This window comes from Lactuca virosa, chromosome 7, assembly GCF_052849685.1.
Source record: "Lactuca virosa cultivar CGN04683 chromosome 7, Lactuca_virosa_CGN04683_v6, whole genome shotgun sequence".
In the NCBI taxonomy this organism is placed as follows: domain Eukaryota; kingdom Viridiplantae; phylum Streptophyta; class Magnoliopsida; order Asterales; family Asteraceae; genus Lactuca; species Lactuca virosa.
In genome coordinates this window covers 105,283,074-105,308,600 of record NC_136432.1, presented here as the reverse complement: position 1 = coordinate 105,308,600, position 25,527 = coordinate 105,283,074, and the positions used below count along the sequence as shown (strand labels likewise).

Genomic DNA, 25,527 nt, shown 5'->3' with positions numbered 1-25,527 from the left:
TATTACAATCTTCTTTTATGGAATCCCTCTTTGACACTTCATCTTTAGGCTCTTCATAATTCACTCTATGACCCATCTCAAAAGTAATAGCATCATTATCCACACAAAGTGTGAGCTTTGAGCCATGGATGTCAACTAATGCTCGTGCGGTACTCAAAAATGGTCTTCCCAAAATAATGGGATGGTCTTCATCTTCCTTCATGTAGAGAACCACAAATTCGACCGGAAAAACAAATTTCCCAACATTAACTAGTAAGTCTTCAATTGTACCTTATGGGTATGTAGTTGAGTGATCTGTCATTCGAATGGTCATTCATGTATCTTGGAGCTTTGGTAATCCGAACTTTTGATAGAAATAGTATGGCATAAGGTTAATGCTTGCCCCTGAATCGGCTAGAGAATTAATAGAAGTTGAGTTGCTAAATTCACAAGGCAATGTGAGTTGTGCTGGATCTCCCATCTTGATTGGTAATCCTCTGATAATTGCAGATGCACACAACTCGTTAATAACTATTGTTGAGGCCTTTTACAACTCCTTTCTATTACTCATTACATATTTTGCGAACTTTGGAAGTTTTGCCATTGATTTGAGGAATGGGGTGTTGATTGAGAGTGCGAGCACTTGTTCCATAAATTTTCTTTGTTCGAGCTCCAGAGAATGTTTGATTGCACAAGATGGGAATGGTAAAGGAGGCTGATATTAATTATTCAGAGCAAATGTTTCTTCGCGACACCACGACATGGTCATATCACCACGACATGGTGAGTCATTAGAAAGCAACTCAACTTTTACTCTTTTGGCCCCGGGCTCATCTTCTTCCAAACATGACTTGGGCTGCATTGTGGCTACTTCATAAGTCACAAAGGGATTAGAATGAACCTTTTCTTCAGTGTAGATCACCATTACATGAGGTTGTGCTTTTGGGTCTTGATTTTGAGGTGGTAATCTTTCATTGACAAGTGTAGTAAGTAGCCCAAGTTGCGTCTCTATTTTTTTTATGGAAGCTTGATGATTCCGTACATTATCATCGGTTGTGTAATGTCTCTTTTCAGATGCTTCCATAAATCTTTGAAGTACCCACTCGAAATCTATCTTCTTTTCGGTTTGTGGTTGATCTTTTTGGTAGAAACCCCGACCGGTTTGTCTATACTTCTCATATTTATGTTTCTTGTACTCTTCATATGTCAACCATTCCTTCTTAGGCTTCCTCCAATCTTCATCATACTTGTCACCACTCGAATAAAACACTTGTGCATTGCGATTCCCATTTTCATCTAAATCACAATCCATTGCCAAATATGGACCACTACTTTGTCATCTGCCTATCCATAGAGTCGAGTTTATTTATGATTGCAGCCAAATCCTCGTTTCCTCCATCCCCTTTTCCTCTAGTAACATCCTCTCTTGGATTATGGACCTCTCGTGAGTTCTTTGCAAACTCTTCAATTAACTCTTTGATTGCAGATGGCTCCTTATTCGTCATTGGTTCTTGGGAGTCAAGAAGTTGTCTAGTTGTTAAATTCACCCATCATCGAAAGTAGGCACTTCTTGTTGGACATTCAAATCATGTTGAGGGCAACTTCTAAGAAACCCTTTGACCTCTCACATGCTTCATATAGAGACTCTCCAACCTATTATTGGAAATTAGCTATCTTATTTTTGAGCTTTGAGATATTGGAAGGTGGGATAAATTGATCATTAAAAGCTTCATGAAGGGTGTCCCAAGTAGTAATGGATCCGAGTGCAAGAGATTTTAACCAAACATTTGCTTCACCGGTAAAAGTGACCAGAAGCATACTTAGTGGCACGGATTCTCTTGGCACATTAGGAACATGAAAATATTTGGCAATGTCTTTGACCTCATCAATGTGCTTGAAAGCATCTTCATACTCTTTCCCGGTGAAAGGTATGTCCTTTAGCATGGACATAATGTGTCTTTTGAGCTCAAACCTTCTCCCTGTGGGTATATCGGGTCGAACTACACCTGGTCCATGTTCTTCATGTATCATCTTCTTATAATCACCCATCATCATTCTCGTAATATTCGCCATCTATTCAACCTGAATCTTTATCTCTTCCTTGTCTGAACTTTATCTCTTCCCCGCCTGAACTTTCTTCGCCCATTGTTAGATTTAAAAGTATTGCTCGATTCACCCTTCTTGTCTTTCTTCTTGTGGAAAGCAGATTTTGGATCTTCTAGTGGAGGAACGATATGTGTTTTAGATCCTCGGGTCATTTATCACTGAAACAAAACAAAAAAAACAAAAACGTGTAAAAGGAATAAAAATCACTACATGAATAATTAACTGAAGCGAAACCACGATGTAGTAAGTATAATCACGACGTGGTTGCTTCTCAGAAAGAAAAATAACTTAAACAAATACAACCAAAGTTACTTTTTGTGGTTTTTAGCCCACAATAACGATCAACTAACTAAAAGCAATTAAAATATAATTCAAATAAGTCGTTCCCGCCAATTGTTCCAAAAACTTGATACGTGAACAAAGTACCTACTTAGTTTTAAATTTATAACCTAACTAACTTTTACTAGCTATGAACCTATAGGCAACGTACCTATTTAGTTTATAGTGTTGCTCAGGTAAGTTGGGTTTCGATCACAGGGAACGGAATTCAATATAATAAATTAACTAATTCTAGTTAAACTATAAAAAAAACTTTAGTTTGGAGGGTTTTACTGATTTTTCAATATCAAAATAACTTAATATCAACTAGCATACAAACAAACAACGATAACAAACCAACTTCAAGAATTTAAAGCATGGTTGTAAAAATCGGTCTAGGTGGCCGATTAATCGGAGCCTAGACGCTTGGCGGCCTCCAACCGCCTACGAATAGGTGTTAGAGGGTTAGTCTAGGCGGCCTTGGTCAATATCGGTCAAAACCGGACCAACTCGGACCAAATCGGTCCAATTCGGACCTAATCGGTCCAACTAACTCGAAAGGACCCACCAGCTCAAAAGAGCCGGCTTGCCTAAAACATAACTGCATTTGTTTTCGTATGGAGGATTCCATTTTATAGATTATATTTTCCTTCATATAATGTTCCTAGCTTTGAAGTGGGATGCTCAAACTTTACTCTTCCATATATGTCCTTTGCGTTACCTTCTTCCCCAATTTTCTTGATGGTCTGACTCCTAACCTGCTCGACTCCGACTCCTCTCCTGCTGTCGTTAGTCTTCTGTCACGACATCAAAGGAACGCCATCAAACTGAGCACCTTCAGATGGAAAGTACCGAAACCAATCAACAATCAATAATTAGGTATTCGCTTGGCAACGTGATGACACGATCGATGGTGGAGGATATTGATTAGAAAAGTTGTTCCAGATTGAAGTGTCAACACCCTTGAATCGCAAATGTTTCTTCTTCTATTCGTTTCCCATTATCCTTCCATTGCTGCTCCATCGTCGGTTAGTTCTTCAATCGTGCTCAACCATTGTTCCTGCATCGTCATTTTCCTTCCACTGCTGCTCCATCGTCGACTCAACCATCGTGACCTACTCCACCGTTCCTTTCCAGCGACGCCCTACAAATTGGGATCTCGACTCAACCATCGACTTCGAAATCTGCAATATCAGGTAAGCAATGGTTTTTTGTAATTTATTTTTTTGAAATCAGTTGGAACTGATGTATGAAATCATTTGACAAACAAATTGTGTATGGAATCAGTTGACAAATGAATTGTGTATGAAATCAGAATGTATCTACATGAAATGTTTAATTGTTTTGTGTATGAAACTATATGCCCACCAAGTGTTTAATCAATTGTCTGAGTGAATCTTGATTAATACCTTAGCAATAAATATGTATTGGGTTTAACTATTGTTGCTGGAATATATGCTAACCATAAGAATGGATTCGTTGTGTATACAAACACTAATAGACAAACATGTAATATGAATTGATTGGTGAAATCATGCCTCACAAGAATAGATTGTGCATTGCAGGACATAAGAATGGATTGGTTATGAACTCATAATGAAATTGTTAATGCTGATAAGGTGAAATCATGCCTCACGATAATAGATTACTCCTGTTTTCATTTGTTAACTTGATACATTTGTATGAGTAGACTATGGAAGAGCTCAAATTATAATTTTTGTAAGATGTGTATTGGATAATTTGTTGTTAGAATTGTCATGATCTTTGAAACTTACTTTTATATTGTTTTCTTTCTTTTGTTTCTACATAAAGAGGAATCCTTAGTTTCAAGAATGTATACGGAAATGTGATGTATTAAGGATCAAAGGGGTTTTTTGTGATCATATCCCCATTTTTTGCATAGAGTTGGATCCAGATGCAGTACTTGGTTATTTAGATGTGATGTATTAAGGATCAAAGGGGTTTTTTGTAATTATAGTTTGATGTTATAATGTTATATTTATTAATTTTTAATAATTTTTAATTGACATAAGGTTATGAACTCATAATGAAAGTGTTAATGTTGATAATGTGCAACAACCTGCTGATAAGGTGAAATCATGCCTCACAAGAATGTTACTCCTTTTTTCAATTGTTAACTTGATACATTTGTAAGAGTAGAATGTGGAAGAGCTCAAAGTAGAATTTTTGTAAGATGTGTATTGGATAATTTGTTGTTAGAATTGTCATGATCTTTGAAACATACTTTTATATTATTTTCTTTCTTTTGTTTCTATATAAAGAGGAATCCTTAGTTTCAAGAATGTATACGAAAATGTGATGTATTAAGGATCAAATGGGTTTTTAGTAATCATATCCCCATATTTTGCATAGACTTGGATCCAGATGCAGTACTTGGTTATTTAGATGTGATGTATTAAAGATCAAATGGGTTTTTTGTAATCATAGTTTGATGTTATAATGTAATATTTATTAATTTTTTTAATATTTTTTTTAAATGATATAATGTTATATTTATTAATATTATATCTAATGTTATATTCTTAGGATTAATGTTATATTTATTAATTTTTTTTAATAATCAATGGTCCCCGATTAATCCTCGCCTAGCCGATTAATCCCTAGACTCCAGTCCACCGCGTAGCTAACGTCTAGCTTTTTCTGCAACCCTGAGTAAAAGAATACTTATGGCTAGGTACGATTTCACTTTCTCCTATGGTTGATTTCTAGTAGATAGATTATATTGATTACAAATTATCTAGCTCTTATGGTCAAATTACTAGGCATGTCGATTTATTGATGACAATGCAATGGTCATGCTCAAGTTAAACACTAAATCGATAGCACAATTGGACTATAAATGATATTAGTTACTTTTCTATGGTCAAGTTAAACAACCAAACATAAATTAATACTAATTATTCTTTCAAACACAGTTAAAATTACTAGCTTTAATTCCTTTTAAATAACATGTGACTAAGACTCAATACCATTCACAAGCCATATCGGAAATTAATATATATAATAATATGGTTGGGGTTATTATTGGAATAGGTATCAAAGTTCACGGACCATAGTTCTAAATTGGAATTCAATTGTTGAATTAAATTCTATAAGCTCGTAACTCACATGTTGTAACTTCCGTATAAGAAAAACCGATGAAAAACCTAATGAGAGTCGTTTCTTTTTCCTCTTCCTTCCATTATCAACGTGAACAACAATAATAACTTTTTTTATAAAGAGCCACGTGAGGTTGAGTGAGAGAGAAGAGAGGCAGAAAGAAGTAGAGGGATCGAGCTAAGAGAAGGAAGGGAGTTGTGAAGTTTTTCGGCGACAGCTAGGACTACTACGAAAGTCTGGAGAGACCAAGGTTCCTCTTCGTGTTAAGGCTTGGATAAAATGAAAACAAAAGAATCACAGTTGTATCTTTTATCCTACCGCCTTTCCTTATGAATTCGGGTGCATGTGATCTTCCCGTTTATCTTTCTTTCCCTGTTCATTAACATTGCTGCCAATTTTCTTTTTATTTAATCTAAACACTAATTGCATTCAGATTACCTACATGTAATATTCGAAGTGTTTCCATGAGTTTTTTTTCTCCCCTTAGCCTTAAGAAATCATGAAATCTTGAGGCTACAAATTTAGTGCACCAAGTTCCCTTTACTTTTCTGCCTGCAAGTTTGTAACTTTTATTATCCTTTTATGTTGATTTACTATGTTTCCCCCTCCAACTTCTTGTTATTCACAAGAAAATGATATGTAATTAACATTGGTTAGTTGTGGATTCATACGAGCCTTACCCATAAATAATATATTTATAGGCTACTAGTACAGTGGTGCATATGCATGATATGCAATTATGATAAGAAATGGAATGGTTTATTCTTGTGGTTGATAAGAGCTTAATGAATTTGTCAGTCATGTTTAATATGGATTTTTGGTCAACAAGTGAGTTGGAACCATTAAATTCTAGACTATCTAGACGGCATTATAATTATTTATTTTTACTTATTTCCTACATGCAATAGGGATTAAAATACCCGACAAGACAAAATTATTAAAAGCATGTTGAACATTAATTATTTAAAAACATAAGTGGTAAACAATTAGGAAGTTCTAATTTATGATCTCATAACTATCACTTACATAAACTTAGATTTTAAATTGTCACTACTAAAAAAACGCTTTTCCGAGGGACAATTTCCTCGGAAATTCCTAGGAAAACGGTGTTTCCGAGGAAATGTCGAGAATATCTTGTGTGCAGGTAAACCCCTCCTAGGGGATGTTTTGTTAGGGATTTCCGAGGAACTTTCCAACGCATTTCCTAAGAAATACTTTTGTCGGAAGTACCGAGGGTTTTCCTAGGAAGTTTATTTCCGAGGAATCTTCTAGGAAGTTTATTTCCCAGGAATCTCGTAGGAAACATTTATTTCCGACAAATTTCCTTGTACTACACTTTGTTGACAACTTTCGTGACATAAGTTCCAAGGAATTTCCGAGAAAACAATGCAACTATAAAAATCAGAAAAACACAAAAAAAACCAAAAAAAATCAGCCTAACATGTAGGAAAAAAACTAATACAAATAACAAAATTATGTTATAAATTCATACACAAAAACAATAAACATAAATCTAAAAGTCATACAAACGTTTACACTTTAGAACATAAGTTTTAACAGTTGTGTAATCCAAAAACATAAAACGGACAAACGTTTACAACAAATAACCTAAGGAGCATTCAATGGATTGAATGGATTGTCGGGAGGGTTATAAGCGTCATATCGTCTAATGAACTCGGCCATTTCCGCCATTTGTTTTTCCATTTGTGCTTTTCTTTCGGCCATTTCACCATTTTTTGGGGCCAATTCGGCATGAGCTTGTTCCAACTCCCGGACCTAAAAAAATGTCAAAAGAATCATATGTACATTAGTAACATAAAAATAGTAAAAAAAAAGTATATATTCACATTTTTATCTATTATAGCAACATACATTTCACAAATAAATGGAATGAACTTAAATTTTCTTATTCACAATAGCAATATATTATCATTTTTATATATAATAGCAACATAGTTTTATTTTCTATCCATTATAGCATTTTACCTTTTTCTTAATACCAACATACTTTAGTTGTTATTTCTTACCAAAGACCATATACTTCTATGTTTTTTAAATAATAGCAACAACTTTATTTTATCCATAATAGCAACAAACTTGATTTTTTTATCTATAATAACAACATACTTTATCTACTTTACATTTTTTATTTATATGTCATAGAAACATACCCATTGTTGTGACTGTTGGTAGTATTCTCGGTTTGTTCCCGTTGGATGATGTCCCCATGACAACGAAATGTAGATCTGAACATCTTACCCCGTAAACACGTCTGCATTTGCCTGTCCCTTGTTGTGCTTGCACCCACAAGTCAACATTACCATCTGGATGTTGAGTTAGGTCTTCCCCATACTTTTCAACCATGACACTAGTGTATCTCTCCTACAATTTATCGAAACAAAATGATTGTTATTATTGTACTATTTGAAGTTGAGGCACTAATTATCTAAAAACGAAAAGATAAATTACACATATTTCTCTAGCAGTAGGTGTACAAAACCCCAGCTCATGAATTGTATCATAATCATTATCCTTGAATTTTTTTTCTGAAGGGTTTTGAGCACTATAACAACCTTAAGGTGCACATACAACCCTAATGCTTTGGATCTAAGTTTTCTCTAGTTATAAATGCAAACAATTTTTTTCCAAAGCATGAAGCCTAATCTAGCATACAACATGACATATGAATCATAAAACTAGTTATAGAATTACCTCTTGTTGTAGCTTGATGTGTCTGGACTTTAAGAACTTAGCACCCCAAGTGTGATGCCTTAAATGTTTCACAAAACATCACCAACAATTTGGAGAACTTGAGAGATATTACTAGGCACTCAAAATCAGCTCTATGAACTCGAAGAACACAAGGTTAACCGATTCTAGGCCATAGGGGTCATATATAGTGTAGGAATCCAAGGGTTATGGGTAAACGTTAATCCATACACTTGGGCTTGAAATGGACTAACACATTATGGATTCTTACATAAGCTTAGCCCATAATAATCCACCATGGATTATTAGCCCAACACACACACACACACACACATATATATATATATATATATATATATATATATATATATATATATATATCATTGATTTACATAATCAGCCCCTGTATATTTAATTAGTCTCTTTTGGTCACTAAATTAATTTCAAATTAATTCTTAACCAATACTAATTAAATAATATGATTCCTCTATTAATATATTATACTTATAATATATTAATGAATCATAGATAACCTCTTTCTCAAATGTTCATCCTTTCAGATTGTTTTGGAGAATGCAACCCAAAATGGACCATGCTACTCTCGGGTCAAGTACATACCAATTATCGTTATGGACTTAGACACCTTATCCAACAGTCTCCCACTTGGATAAGTCTAATAACTATATCTGCAAGTATGACTTCAGAAACCAACTAGCAATCGTAGCTCTTAAAAGCCGTTGTCGAACTTTGACATACCATTTTAGATAAGGGATCATACAATCTTCTGTTCTTCAAGATATCGTGCGGAAAAATACATGGAACGTAGTCATACTTATTGTCCAGCAGTTTGTTTCCCGATTTCCGATTTCTTTGACATAGAACTTAATCGAACACATCAATTGAGTTCTGACCGGGCTCGGCACATAAGTCAAAACAAAATCATCGAGGGGCCCAAGATATCGTTTTTAATCCTCCAAGGATCAAAAGGAACAGATAAAATTCGACTCATATGCTTGTACTAACTACTCGTTAAATCATACACAATAGCACGTTTTATAGCATCAAGTTACTGATGCGGTTTCGCACTATCAATGTACAACTAACTCATAGTCAACAACTCATATCTCTTGGTTTGAAAACTATATGATATTATCATCTCACAATCACTCGTGATAAATTCCATGAAGTGATTCAAGTGAGCATGGGTTTAATCCAATAATCAGACCTTATGAGCACTCATGAGTGTTGTAGCAAACTTTTGCCATGTCTAAACACTCTAGACAATCTACATGCCAAATTCATGACAGTCTTGCTTCAATACCTGCTTCCAAAGTATGATCGACTGTGGATAATTTGAATAATTTAATTATTCTGGAAGTCAAAACATTCAAAATGAAACAATACTAAACAATTGACACAAGATAGTAACTTTACTTATAAATAAAACACCTTTTATTTAATCATCAAACTTGATTATCATACATTGACTGAATCTCGCTGTCCATAGCCTCTTTCCATTTTGCAGACTCAGGGCCTGCCATGGATTCCTTGTACTTGTTAGGTTCATCCAAATTTACCAGTGTGCTATCACTGATAAATGTATCACCATCTGTAGTAATATGGAATCCATATAACACACGTTGAACACTAACTCTACTGGAACGCCTCTGAGGTACAGACTCGTCAACTGGTTCAACAGGGGTTTCCTCCTCAGGTTGAGCGCTAGTGTTTGAGGTTCCTTCATTACTTAACTCTTAAAGCTCTTGAAGGTCAATTTTCCTCCCACGTTCTTCTTGGCATATGAGCTCTCTCTCGCAAAAGACTCCTCTCCTCACAACGAAGACAACATTTTCACTCGGTCTGTAGACGAGATATCCAAAAGACTTCTGTGGGTAGCCGATGAAAATACAACGCTCACTACGAGGTTCGAGCTTGTCGTGAGTTTCACGCCTCACGAAAGCCTCGCAACCCCAAACCTTGATGTGTGCTAACGAGGGAACCTTCCCTGTCCACATCTCGTGAGGTGTTTTGGCAACCTTCTTAGTAGGGACTAGATTAAGGATATGGGCAGCAGTCTCTAAGGAATACCCCCAGAATGAGATGGGTAACGAAGCTCGACTCATCATGGAACGAACCATGTCCAACAAGGTTCGATTGCGCCTCTCAGCCACACCATTAAGTTGTGGTGTCCTAGGTGGCGTCAATTGTGAAACAATTCCACATTCCTTAAGATACTCGAGGAACTCGATACTAAGATACTTACCACCTCGATCGGATCGAAACATCTTTATCTTCCTGCCCAGCTGATTCTCCACTTCTTGTTTAAACTCTTTGAACTTTTCAAAGGTTTCTGACTTATGCTTGATTAAGTAGACATAGCCCTATCTACTGTAATCATCAGTAAAAGTCACATATAAGCAGTTAGCATCCCTTGTGGTGGTTTTGAAGGGTCCATACACATCGGTGTGTATGAGATCCAACAAACCTTCTCCCCTTTCACAAGTACCAGTGAAGGGTGACTTGGTCATCTTTCCAAGCAAACAAGATTCGCAAGTGTCATCCGACTTTAAGTCGAATGACTCCAAGACTCCAGCCTTTTGGAGTTGGCCTATGCGTTTCGTGTTGACATGTCCAAGACGACAATGCCACAAGCATGCCTTCCAAATTATTGGAAGAATCAATGTGCAACACATTATTTCCTAAGTTGTCTACAACCATGACACTTTCATAAACACCATTACAAGGCAATGCTTTAAAATAAATACACCATTATAAAAAGCATTAATAGAACCAATTTCATTATCAAATGAAAATCTAAAACCTTGTTTGTACAAGCCATGAAAGGAAATAATATTTCTCGTCATATCGGACGAGTAGCAATAACTATTCAAATCTAATTCTAACCCATTACTAAGCAATAAATAATAAACTCCAATCTTGGTGACATGCGTCATTTTCCTATTCCCCATGATCAAGTTCATATTCCCGTGCTCCACGTCCTTACTTCTTTTTAGTCCCTACAAATCAGAAAAAATGTGTAAACCACAACCTGTATCAAGGACCCAAGAACAAGAATGTGATGAGTTATTAGATAGAATAGTATAAATACCTGCATGGGTGTGCTTAACCTTCCCGTCCTTTACATCCTCCAAGTATTTGGGGCAGCTTCGCTTCCAGTACCCTTTATCATGACAATAGAAACACTCTGCTTCTTTCGGATTGGTAGAGGGATTAGCAGAACCAGCTTTGGTCCCACTAGAAGATGATCCATCATGAGACTTTCCCTTGCGTCTCTTAGAAGGAGCCCTCCTCTTCTTCCCTTTCACATGTCCAATTGCCAGGACTGGGGCAGCAGCAGTAGGAGTAGAAGTAGATACAACAGATTTACCTTTAAGATTTCTTTCAGCAGTCCTCAAAAGGCCTTGAAGCTTGTTAAGAGTGACCTCCTCCTTGTTCATATGATACGTCATATGGATCTGATCATAACAGGGAGGTAAAGAGTGTAGAATGATATCTATGGCCAACTCTTCATCAAAATTAACATTCAATTTCAGCAAGCGGTCCACAAACCTTTACATTTTCTGCAAGTGAGCCGTGATGGACTCTCCATCCTTCATCTTTGTTGTTATCATGGAGGCAATAATTTCATACCTTTACTGACGAGCACTTTCATGGTATCTTTCCATCAAGTCTTGGTGCATCTCGAAAGGGTACTAGTCCTCATAGGACTTTTGGAGTTCAGCCGACATAGTGGCCAACATGATACAAGACACCTTTGTGGCGTCCTTCTCATGAGTCCTATATTCAGCGATCTGCTCAGGAGTAGCAGTGGACTCATCAATTTCCTTAAGCTCTTTGTCCAGTCCATATTCCTTGTCCTCGTAGCGAGTGACCATCCTAATATTCCGAATTGTCACACCCCGCTAAAGCGGAAACACGAGGCGTGGCAGTATAAAGGGTTTCATAGCAAAAGTTAAAAGACAACACCAACCATAGTATTAAAAATCATTACAATTTTACAATGGGTTTGAACAACTTTTAAAAGAAATTACAATGTAAATTGAAATACAACACATGCGAATGCTCCTAAAAGTGAAGTGTCCCTAAGTGTCACTTACTCGATGATTCCTGAAAAGGCATGTAAAACGAGCGTCAACTATAAAAATAGTTGGTGAGTACTCACAGATAAACAAAATAATATTGGTTCTATGAATTGAAATCAAAGTTTTGATAAAAGTTTCCAATAATAAAAGTATATTGTTAAAATGAGTAAATAAGTTTGTAAAAACAAAGTTCTTTGTCATCATGAGAGATAAAGTATGTTGCGCAAATAAGATGCAACATTCATATTCTCATGGAAGATAAAGTTCGTTACTCAAACGAGTAAACAAGTTTCATTGCTAAAATGAGCAATCAATTTCGTTGCTACAAGGAGCAAACAATTTCATTGCTAAAACATGTATATAAGTTTTCAGTAATAAAAGTTCGTTGTTGTAATGAGAAACAAAGTTCATTGCTATAATTAATAACAAGTTTATTGCTATAACGAGAAACGAGTTTGTATGTGTATGAGCAAACAATGAGTCTCAACCAAACCTATGACTGAAGCCCTATCAAGATCTATGCTTATCGTTCCATAGATGAATATGGTATCATGCACTCCAGCAATAGGGCGAGTGAGGAGTTGTCAATTCCTAATAGCGCTATCCATAATGACCATTGGCTCAAAGAGTTAATGGTTAGAGATAAGGGAAGGGCCTTAGTACGATAAGTTCTCATGTTCCGTGTTGCATAGACATATATAGAGAGACGTAGCAATAAAATAGCAATCATGTTTGATACAAATCAATTTAAATACAACATTCAAATAATAGTTTTTCGAGACATGGTTTTCCACCCCAAAACATAAAAACTAAAAATAGGGGAGTGCGTGAATACTCACAATATGCAAAATATAGTAATCAAGTTTATACGAGTCAACTAAATATAACGAAGATAAATAGTTTAGGACATGCTTTTCCACCCCAAAACATAAAAACCGAAAATAGGGAAGTGCGTGAATACTCACAATATGCAAAATATAGTAATCAAGTTTATACGAGTCAACTAAATATAACGAAGATAAATAGTTTAGGACATGCTTTTCCACCCCAAAACATAAAAACCGAAAATAGGGGAGTGCGTGAATACTCACAATACATTTAGATGATGCAAATGGTGTCTTGAACTACGTTCCACGTGTACCACTACCGATTCCTACAATAATGATATTCGCTAGTGAGTCTCTAATCGAAATCTAACACTAGTATACTTACTACTACAATAGAATTATGCCAATAATGTGTCAAAATTTAATATTGATAAGTTACAAACATTTTTCTGTGGAAATTAAGTTTCAAAGAATCAATTGTTATATAACAATTTAAGTGGAAATTTCTCATTATTGAAATGCTAATATTTAACATTTTAAGAGGTGTTCCAATGATTAAATATTCAAAAACTAAATCAATTTAGTTCTAAAATTTCCCAAAGTTTGCATTTCAGTTTTAATTGAAGTCAAAGACCTCAAGATAAATTTTTCTTGAATTTTTGATTTGTCTGACTATTTGTCATGATTTTAGTTTCTTGAATAACCATAAAATCATGAAATATACTAAACTGTTAATAAAAATTACCAAACTTCAGATTTTGGTTCTAAATGTACTAAAAGACTTCTAGATAAATTTTCATGGATTATGAATATGTATAACCATTTTTCATATATTTAATTCTCTAAATAGATACAAATTCATGAAAATCAGAAATCAGTTAAGAAAATACCCCAAACTCTTTATAACAATGTCATTACACATACTTAAGTTGGGAAAAATATAAAAATGGGTTTCTAAACTGTTTAACCCAATTTTATGATTTTTATGCATTTATTCTAATAAAAATGAAATAAATAGAAAACAGTTTCCAAAATTACTCAAACTTTTTATTTTACTGTTATTATACATATAGGAGCTGGGAAAAATATAAAAGATATTTTTCAGTTGGTATTTCTATTTTTCTTTGTTTTATCCCCTTAAATAATCATTAATTGAAGAATAAATAATAAAGAGTTAAAATAAATTCCCAAAAACTTTTGTAACATCATTTACAGTGTAAGTAATCTGGGAAAAATACCAAAGGTGGTTTTCATATTGTATAATCCGGTTTTGGGTATTTAAGTGTATTTAAGTGTATTTAACCTTAGAAAATAGGAGAAAAATAGTATACAGAAGAGAAAAATCATCAACATTTTTATGTAGGCTCCTAATGTACAACAAGAGGTTCTGGTAATTTTTCATGAATTTTGGATGATCAGAAATATTTTTTCTATTTTTAGACCATTATAATTACAAAAATTGGGGAAAAATAGAAATGTATTATGAAAAATCTTGAAATTATTTTTCTGAGTCTTCCACCTCTGGTAAGAGGTGCGAAAATTGCTAGATGGCATTTTTACACTCTCTAAAGTGGTTTTGTGATTTATTGGAACCACACAAAAAGAAAATCAAAAGACACATCAAACAGTAACAAAAATCGATGAAATTTTATGAGGGGTCATTATTCACCATACGGGTCATGCACGAATTTTTATAGGATTTATAGAACTCAGACAGTATTTTATGTGATTTATGCCCTTGTTTTCTTGTAACAAATTTAATAAATCAAAGAAATGGTAAAAACTCTTGGGATTTTCCAGATATTCATATTATCTTAATGGGAATCTGGGAAAATTTTTATTTTGAACAGAAAGAACTTTTAGATTTTTTTTATAAATAAAATCATTTACATGCACTATTAACAATGTACTTTAATCATCAAGCTCTTTAGCTTGGTGTTCATCACATGCATCACGGTTTGAAGACCATGAATGGACATATGTTGGTCATAGTGATGTTTTCAAAGGAAATACTTGAATGCATAAGGTATATGAATCTTCAAAACTTGTAAAAATCCGTATTTTAGTGTTTGACATAGGTTTTGGTCCTTGGATTTCACCATTTACAACATGCATGTTGTTTTTGGGTGAAATCCTACCACCATCATCATCAAAACCGTGAGTTTGTGTATGTGTATGTTTATGTGTTCATGATCTTTCATTAGAATGGAGTAGAAGATGGAGAAAGTCCATGAAAAACAAGTAAAACTTGAAGGAAAAGAGAAGGAAAATGAATGATTTTCGGGTTTACCTTTAAGAACACCTCAAGATGATTAAGATTTAGAGTTCATGGTGTGTTCTATGACCCATTTGCTGGAGAATTTCGTGGTTGAGGGAGAGAGGAAGAGAGAATAGAGAGAAAATGAAGTGAGGGAGTGTGAGAGAGAAAGTGAAATATTGAGAAATTGAGAGGAATTGATTGTGTGTGTTGGGAAGAGGAGAGAGAGGAGAGAGAGGAGAGATCCGACTTTTTAATGGAGAGAGGGTCTCCCTCTTTTAAATTTTATAAAATACAACTTTATTTTATAAAAATATCAAGTTTTTATAAAATATGCACCTTATTCTAAATTTTCCTTCACAAAACCTTCATTTTTGGCTTAGAAAATAAGGTTAAATACTAATGACTTCAACTTTATTTCTCCTTGGTTATATTTTACTAAATTGAGTTATTTTAAATTGATATTATATATTCCATACCAAATTTATGGATTTTTAGGTGTTAAAGTTTATAAATTTGAGTTTTTAGGGTTTTAGGGTCTTGAGATTTAATAAATATTTGGATATCAAAATTACTTGAATTTTAAGACTTCAAACTATTTTAGAGTTTCATAACTCTTATTCAAATTAGAAATATTGTTTGTAATTTATTTTTATTGGTTTATTGGCATTCTATGTAGTGATTCCGAGATTCAAATGAAATTGAGGAATCAAGTATACTAGTCCTAGTTTCAACTTTGACTTAAGTTTCTATGAGACTCTGACCTAACTTTTACTACTAGGTCAAGTGCATGATGTGTGTATATGATTCATGAAATGGTGTTCGAGTCATAGAGTGACCCAAATATGGATAGTCACTACAGTTAAGTAGTAGTAGAATTCACATATCAATGTGAAATCTAAGTACACCATCCATTGTTTCTATCTGTTTCCAAGTTTCTACTAGGTTATAACTTAGTTTCTAGTTAATAAGTCTAATATGTTTTGTGCCTATATGTGCAACTAAGTCTAGTCAAATCTAGAACCGACTTGAATTTTGACGGTTGTCACACGAATCCAGTCATTGAAGTTCGAACCATCAAAGGTGACTCTCCCACACAAGTTCATGAGAGAGAAAGAGCCAGTAGGGTTCGAGCCGGAAGCAGTGTTGGAAGACATCTGAAAAGAAAGAAAGACAAAGTTTAGATTAAATAATAATACTTAATATAACACCCAAATGAAATAATAAGGCTAGGACCCAACACAATATTTTACAATTCGGAAGAGAGATGTCGTAATCCAATTGCAAAATATTTGAAGGTAGGTAAATGACGATTTACCAATTTCCACGAAATTGATTATTAGATATTAATTGGATTGAAATTCCTAGATTTCTTTGAGATTCATTGAACTTTTCAATGGCATGTTTAAATCTCGATTATGCCCTTCAAGTTTGTGACTGGGATACCGAGGATCACAAACAATGTGTGAATAACCATGCAAATGTGCTTGGTACACTCGATGTCATTTATCACCTAACCAATGTACTGGTCAACCACACACGCTCCATTGATCTATGACAAACATAAAGCTACCTTTTTCCACCCTTAAAAGTCCAAGTTAGTGTGCCGATTAACCACACACGCTCCACTAACGACTTTAGCAAGGTGCAAAGTGCAATTTCATGGAATAGCATCATTTTCAAATTTTCCTAAAGTAACTAAGATTGAGAATTTAATAAAACATTTAGTTACTTTATAATTATCATTATACTTTTAACGAGAATTAATGTCCTATCCTACCCGTTCGGCTAACGACCCTCCACCAGTCAAGGACGTGGTGGGTGTAAGGTCGAAAATATGTTGTAATATGTCGAAGTCTGTGTAATAGATGCTTTCGTTAGTTTCATTATGTATTTACTAAGGCACCTTTTAGTCGAAGCCGAATGCTTGCCTTAGTATTTTTTGTATGCTTTATTGTTTTCCTATAAATAGGAAATGTTACATAGAGTTAGATAAGAGTTTTAGGAGTCTGTCTTGTCTATTCTCTCTTTGTAATCGTAAAGCATAATTGGGCTGAAACAAGATCTTATTTACTCTCGGTGTTCTTAATTCTCGTAACTCTGATTCTACGTTCATTACTTGATTCAATACTTCATCAATTGGTATCAGAGCAGAAATCATATCTCTGCGATCTGATTTTCATTCTGAATCAAAAGGTTTTTGAATCAATTTCTGGATTCAAAAAATTTCGCGCCTTTTGTTTTGAAAATCATTATTGATCTACAGTTGTGATTCGATTCTGCAACTGATTTGTTGAATCGAGTGTTCTGTTTGAAATCGCTGATCGTTTCAGCTATTTGTTTCCAAAAACTCTTAAGTTTTTCTGAAAAATTCATCCGTACGTTCATGGCTAATTTCAATCTGAACTCAATGACATCATATTCTCATCTGCTAGGATCTTCAACTAAGATTCCTATGCTCATCCCTGAATACTATGATCAATGGGCTGATCGCATGCAAGACTACTTAAACGGGCTGGATGAGGAGCTCTGGTCATGTATTACTGGAAATGGTACTCCTCCACCAAATGTTCAAGCAATTGGATCTTCATCTGGAACTTCAAGTGTTACTGATCAATCTGATAGACTAAAGAAGCTTGAGAAAAGATGTATGAGAGAATTGCGTGGTGCGTTGCCCGTTGTTGTGTACAACTATGTCAGAAGCTATACAACTGTAAAAGATGTCTGGAACAATCTCAAAGAAAAGTTTCAAGGAAGTGAGAAGACTAAGATCAATTCAGTAAAACATTATTTGATTGAATTAAAAGAATTCAAACAGAAGGATGGTGAATCGTTAGAATATTACTATGATCGGTTGAATTAATTAATCTACAAATGTAATCACCATGGAATTACTCGAACAACCATGGAGTTCAATTTGACGTTCATCATGGGCTTACGTAAAGAATAGAGAAGGATTTTTGGTTAATTCAGACGATGAAGCTGTTGCATTTTATTCGAACAACCGAGTAAATGTTAAGATTTATGGAGTCTTGAACAAATTGACAAGTTCCTAAGAGTTCAAGGGCCATAAATGTAACATTACATTCAACAATTGAATTATTCAATTGTTGTCGGCAAACGTTTGGATTAAATATTCAAATGGTCGGTGGACAATTATTTAATATTTGTTGGACGGCTAATGTGAATGGCAAAATTTTCAAAGTCAATCTTTGCGGCAATCCTGTGCATATTGCGACTCACAAATATACCTATATATATGCATGTATGTTTTGCATATTTTGTGTGCAAAAACTTGAGAAAACATCAAGTGTAGAATGTCAAGCCAATTGTAATCTTGTAAGTTTTAACAAAATTCTCTAGTTGCAGCCCGTGGACGTAGGATTTGCACCGAATCCGAACCACGTAAAATCCTTGTGTTCTTCTTGCTTTATTTTCGTGAGTTTGTGTGTGTGTGATAGTGTGTTTCCGCTGCGTGTACCCGGTCCGGTTCCTAACAACTGGTATCAGAGCCAGATTAGCGAGGTTTGGAGGGTACAATCATTTTTTTATCACGCACGAGTGTACCTGATTTGTATCTTGTTTGTCGTAATGGCTGAAGACAAGGTTGTAATCGAAAAGTTCAACGGTTCTGATTTTAGCTGGTGGAAAATGCAATTAGAAGCATTGCTATGTCAGAAAGACTTGGACATGGTACTCAGAGACAAATCGGAGAAAATGGAAAAAGTTGCTGAAGATGCGTGGAACTCAAAGGACAAGAAAGCCAAGGCGGTTATTACATTGTCGTTGACGAAGAGCGTTGCTTTCAACATCATGAATGAAACCACGGCTCGTGGTATGATGGAGGCTCTGTCAAATATGTATGAGAAACCATCGGCGGCTAACAAGGTGTTCTTGATGAAGGAGTTGTTCACTACAAGGATGAATGAGGAAGGCTCAGTTACGGTTCACATTAACAATCGAAATTCAATTCTGTCCAAATTATCATCTGTGGGAATTAAATTTGATAACGAGACTCAAGCATCACTGCTACTAGCTTCTCTACCTGATAGCTGGTCCGGAACAGTTACTGCTGTTACGAGTTCTGTGGGGACCAGTGGTATGACTTTTGAAGGGGTTAGAGATTGGGTTCTTGGCGAAGATATCAGACGCAAGAATCAAGGTGGATCTTCTTCTTCTGATTTATTAAATGTCGGAAGAGGTAGAGGGAATAGCAGGAGCAGTGGGAGTCGGGGAAAAAGTTATTCTAGAACTTTGAAGAATGTGAAATGCTGGAACTGCCAGGAGGTGGGACATGTTAAGAGTCAATGTCCAAAGAAAGAATTAAACATTGCTGGTGCTGAGAGTGTATCTGAGGATGATGCACTGATACTCAATATGGAAAGTTCTGTGGACTCTTGGGTCATGGATTCAGGGGCTTCGTTTCACGCCATGGACAACGGGGAAACGATGGTGAATCTAAAAGAAGGAGATTTTGGAAAGGTACGTTTGGCAAATGACGAGATGCTTCAGGTAACGGGCATGGGAGATATTGCTTTGGTTACTTCATTGGGAACTACATGGAGCCTGAAGGATGTCAGGGTGATTCCGGAGCTGAAGAAGAAATTGATTTCTGTTGGTCAGCTGGATAAACAGGGAATGGAAGTAAGGTTTGGTGGTGGTAAATGGAGGGTGATCAATGATAATCTAGTGATTGCTCATGGTATGAAGTGTGGGTCATTGTATATGGTTGAGGTATCTGCTGAGGGAAGTGTGACCGTCCCTGTTAAGCAAGACAAAATCTGGTTTGCTAAATCTACGGCTAAGAGAGTTCATTTTGCAAACATAAATTCTGGAGCCAAGGGGATGTTAGCTGAACGAGTCAGAAATTCTAAACCATTCAGGGGATTCTGTGACAGTGGGAGCACGGGGTGTGTTTCGGGTACAGTTACAAAGAGCCGTTGGGTTTTGAAGACTAAGACTGAAAAAGTCTCTCTTGTTGAAAGTTTGCAAAGTTGGGAGAGTGTTAGTGGTCCTCGGTGTATCTCTGGATCTGGTGGAGTGTCCAAACCGGTTGAGACAGAGGATGAGTCGGTGGTGGGATTAGCCACGACTGAGTTGGAGCTAGTGGGAGCTTCAACTGGCCCTTCTAGTACTTGAAGATGAGGGGCGGCTGCAATTAGAGAAATCAGACTAAGTTTTAGCTTGTTCTTTGGAACTGGAAGCTTGAAGGACTTGGTTGTTTTTCAAGATTACTGGAGTAATTGAGAGTTGGATGGCGGAGAAAGACTAATTTGTTCAAGTCTCCAAGTGGGAGATTGTTAAGATTTATGGAGTCTTGAACAAATTGACAAGTTCCTAAGAGTTCAAGGGCCATAAATGTAACATTACATTTAACAATTGAATTATTCAATTGTTGTCGGCAAACGTTTGGATTAAATATTCAAATGGTCGGTGGACAATTATTTAATATTTGTTGGACGGCTAATGTGAATGGCAAAATTTTCAAAGTCAATCTTTGCGGCAATCCTGTGCATATTGCGACTCACAAATATACCTATATATATGCATGTATGTTTTGCATATTTTGTGTGCAAAAACTTGAGAAAACATCAAGTGTAGAATGTCAAGCCAATTGTAATCTTGTGAGTTTTAACAAAATTCTCTAGTTGCAGCCCGTGGACGTAGGATTTGCACCGAATCCGAACCACGTAAAATCCTTGTGTTCTTCTTGCTTTATTTTCGTGAGTTTGTGTGTGTGTGATAGTGTGTTTCCGCTGCGTGTACCCGGTCCGGTTCCTAACAGTAAAGAAGTTTTTCAAGAAACCGTTCAATCCAAAGATGAAACAAGGTGATGCCAAAGGAAGTTTCGTTAAAAAGTCAGCTATTGAGGAAAAGAAAAAGTTTGAGAAAAATGAAGCAAAGACTGATTAATCCAAAGCTGAGAAGAAACTTAAAGGAGATTCGGGAATTGATTGCCACTACTGCCACGGAGCTAATCATATGGCAAGTGATTGTATGCTTCGTAAGAAAGATGAAAAGAAGAATAAAGTCAAGGACGAAGCATACTATGTGGAGCGTTTAGAAGAGGTTCGTGCAAAAGCGAAAGCAATGTCGTTGGTAGCGAGAGGTGAAGGTGAGGAAGATGCAACTTATCAGATATGGTCCTCAGGTTCTGATGACGAGGAAATGCGTAATCCTACGCATGGGTCGATGTATACCAAGTTTGAGGAAGAAAGTGATGAAGAGGTTACTGGTCGTTGTTTTATGACCAAAGGAGGAGATAAATCACCCATGACAACAAAGGTACGTTCTATTCTTCAATCTTTTAATATTTCTTTAAGTGCATGTGATTCTGAACTAATTGCTTTTGATGATATTGTTTCTTATTTCGATACTTTGGTTATCTCTGCTAGTAACGAAGCTAAGAATCAACTTCTCAGTTGCTAGAGGTTCAGAAGCAGTTTGATTTTGTAACACCAATCAAAATAGGTCAATAATAATCACATGTGATTATGCCAATCATGTAATGTGATTTTATTAAACTAGTAATGTGATAAACGTACTATGTAGTTCATGATAAATACTAATACAAATATGAACTTTCTTTATGACACAACTCAAAGTATATGTCCATACGATTCCAAAAACATAGAGAACGTCTGAATCTGACTTCGCGTGAAGAAGTTATGATAACCGAACACTATAAATATCTATAATAATAGGAATTTAAAATATACATAGAATTAGCTATTAGAGTCTAAAAGAGATTTGTAGTACTCGTAAATACCTATGTGTGGATATAAAGAACGTCAAAAACAGAGTTCGTATGCAAAAGTTACGACCTTCCGAAGATACAACTGTCAGAAACCCTAATCCGACTGAATTCACGACGTGAGGAGTCAAATTGCCACATTTCGGACCTAGAAGGTGCGCGACGAGGCTACGAAGGGATAAGCTCTAAGCTCACGACGTGAACAATGATATTTCACGACATGAGGAGTCATATGGCCACCTTCCGAAGCGAGGGACGCAAATGGCAAGTCTACGAGGTGAGCAGGATTGGCTCGCGACGTGAATTTTATAAATTCACGACGTGAGAGGCCAAAAACCTTCCTATAAATAGCAGGTCCGACTTCAGTTATTCCTACACCTGAACTTCTTCCCTTTCTCTCATTTGCTGAAGCCCTCTAGCATCTCGAGCCCGACGACCTCGTACCGCTGACCGTTTCTGCTTAGATTACATAAAAGCACGTTACTATGGCGAGTTTCACGGCCCCACTTTCTAATATTTCGGGGGGAAAACGCATGCTAAATATTGTATATACGTTACTATTATGTCTATATGATAGTATATTAGTATCAACGTAGATAGTTATATTAACCGGGATATAGTTGTTCTAAATATAATATTTTGAATATATACAACTATTATCAACTTGTTAGCATGTTCTTGTACTAATGTAGATCTTGAATTATAGTTAGGATTATATATATATATATATATATATATATATATATATATATATATATATATATATATATATATATATGTTGTGTGCGATATAGTTCCGAAGTTATATTCGGAAGTTCTATATGTTAAAAAGTATGTTGCTATTATTGGTTTTATGTCAAGATAAAACTTGGTATGCTATTGGTTGTTATTGTTGGTTTTATGACAAGATAAAACTTGGTATGTTATATATTGTTAATGTTGGCTTTATGTTAAGATAAAACCTGGTTTTTCCTCAAGATATAGCTGTTGTACTACCTACAGTAATACGAACTTAGGAGTAATGTTTAAAAGCATAGTCTAATAACTTAGGGTTTTAGACACAAAAATGCTATTGTTGTTAGAGTTATAGGAAGCCGTCGAAGTCTACATGAGTAATTCTATTCATCAACTAAGATTGGGGATCTTAGCGGAATTCCTCTGAACTGTAACCGTTAATCCCGTGTGAGCGAGGAAGTCGTGTATAATTAGTATACGGGTTGACAACCCCACTCGTGATTGCTAGCTACAGTCAACCATAAGCGAGTGACGAACTATCCTTTTACTTGTTATTGTTTCGGCGTCGATGAAGCATGTGGTGTTGTTTCTCATGGAAATCATGAGTGTGTTGTTTCTCATGGAAATCATGTGTGTTTTATCAGAGGTATTATGTCGTAGCAGCAGTTACAGGCTCATGGTAGCAAATTGTTAGAAACATTATACTTTGTCGTATACAAGTATTAATATTAAGTATAAGTTTCCCCCTACTTATACCCTAGGTTCAAGGAACGTTTAGGTATAACACTTATTTGATAAGTAGACTATTATACCTAATATATATACTAAATGTTGGAGCATCAAAATGATACTTTCAAAAACTAAACTTTTGAACTTAGAAAAAGTATTATTTCCATATGGAGTCAAAACCTGTGAACTCACCAACTTTATGTTGACGTATTTTAAAATGGATATGTTTTCAGGAACTTGAAAAGCTGGTATATATTCAAACAGGAGAAGTTTTACTATTATCTATCTGTTCGTTAAGAAGTATGCCATAGTCGGATATTATGTAATAAATACTAGGAAAACAATAATGTAACTTTCAATCATCAATAAATCTATGTATCTTCTTTAGTACTGTTCAGTGTATGTTATATAATTGTTATACGAAGAATGACGTTACACCACCCGGTGTTTCCGCCGACAGCCGGGGTGTGACAGATTGGTATCAGAGCTATTAACTATAGTGAACTAGTACTTTCTTAGGAAAGCACATCTATAGTTTAGGGCTTACTCTATTAGGTTTAGGTATATCCCTTAGCCTACATTAAAAAGTATTATTAATTATTCTACTGAAGGACTACTTACGGGAGCGGTGACAGGAAAGACATGTCGATTTGGGTTGTTGGATTCCAGAACGGCTATATGCTAAAATGATCCTGCCCTTTCGACTGTCCTGACTGGCCGGAGCGTTATTAGATAGACCTGAAGTAACAAACAATAATTAAAAGCGTGAATACAATAAATAGGAATATAGAGTCGTATATAAAGACTCAGACCCGCGATGAGAATGCACCTTAAATACCCGGAATGTTTTTGATCTCAAGGATTTAGATCCAATATTCCAACTAAAGTTTATATGTGTGTAGATCCTATGACAACTAGGTGTAGGTGTGCAACTACATTTTATTATGATCAGATCATATGAACTATTTAATTTGGGAGAAATATTTGATAGACTAAACACTTGGTGATCCAAAATGTATAGGAATTCGACATGGCACATTCACGAGAATGGATAATCATCGAGGATACGGATGAAGAAGAAGAAATTTCATTCCCCATGTTGGTAGGCGATCCTTACTACCCTATAAATCCAACCACCTTTCATCCAATATCTTCTGACGATGGAGCACCCTTACCTTCTAACGAATGGGAAGAGAGTGAACCAATGGAAGAAAGCGAGCCAATGGAGGAGACAGAATCGGTGGCATCATCTATACCACCAATGAACACTCTTTACCGTCAAGTTCCAGGAGGAGCAAAGATGAAACGCACAGCTTGCAAATCCATACCAAGATGGATAAAGATTAAGAAGGATCAGAAGGAGACATCTTCAGTAAGTAATAGAGTTCAATATGAACCTGCACGGATAGCACAAACCGTTGATAAGTGGGTGAGAAAAGAAAAAGCTGCTAAGATGTATGAGATTGGTCGATCATCTCGACCACATCCCCCACATTCTTCTGAAGATAACACCTTATCTCAATTGTTTGAGAAAAGTGTGAGAATTAAAGATAAGATGGAAATTGTCGAAGGAAGGACTACTCATCTCTCCGGAAGAGTACGAAGGCTAGAAGGATAGAGGACGCGAGATCAAGAGGCGGTGATGGATGTCCATCATCGTATAAATTTCGCTTATAAAGATATGATCACTCACGGTGCAAGGATTGCAGAGTTAGAGCTCTACAATCAAACCTCAAGAAATGAAGAGCGCACAGGAAGTCTTGAGCAGAGAACTCAAGCACTCGAGGAGCAAGTGATTAATGTCACTGCGTGCTGGGTTATCACCTAGGTTACTGGTAGATAAACTAAAACTAGTGGTTGTGTAAATAGAGAAATTAGACTAGTTAAGGC

At 35.7% G+C, this 25,527-nt stretch overlaps 1 non-coding gene across 1 annotated transcript; it reads left to right on the top strand.

The window, feature by feature from the left end:
- Positions 1-1,562: 1,562 nt before the first annotated feature.
- LOC145127926 (small nucleolar RNA R71) lies at positions 1,563-1,668 on the top strand. The gene has a single exon (XR_013716531.1). It is a non-coding gene; the product is annotated as a small nucleolar RNA R71 (small nucleolar RNA).
- Positions 1,669-25,527: the final 23,859 nt, after the last annotated feature.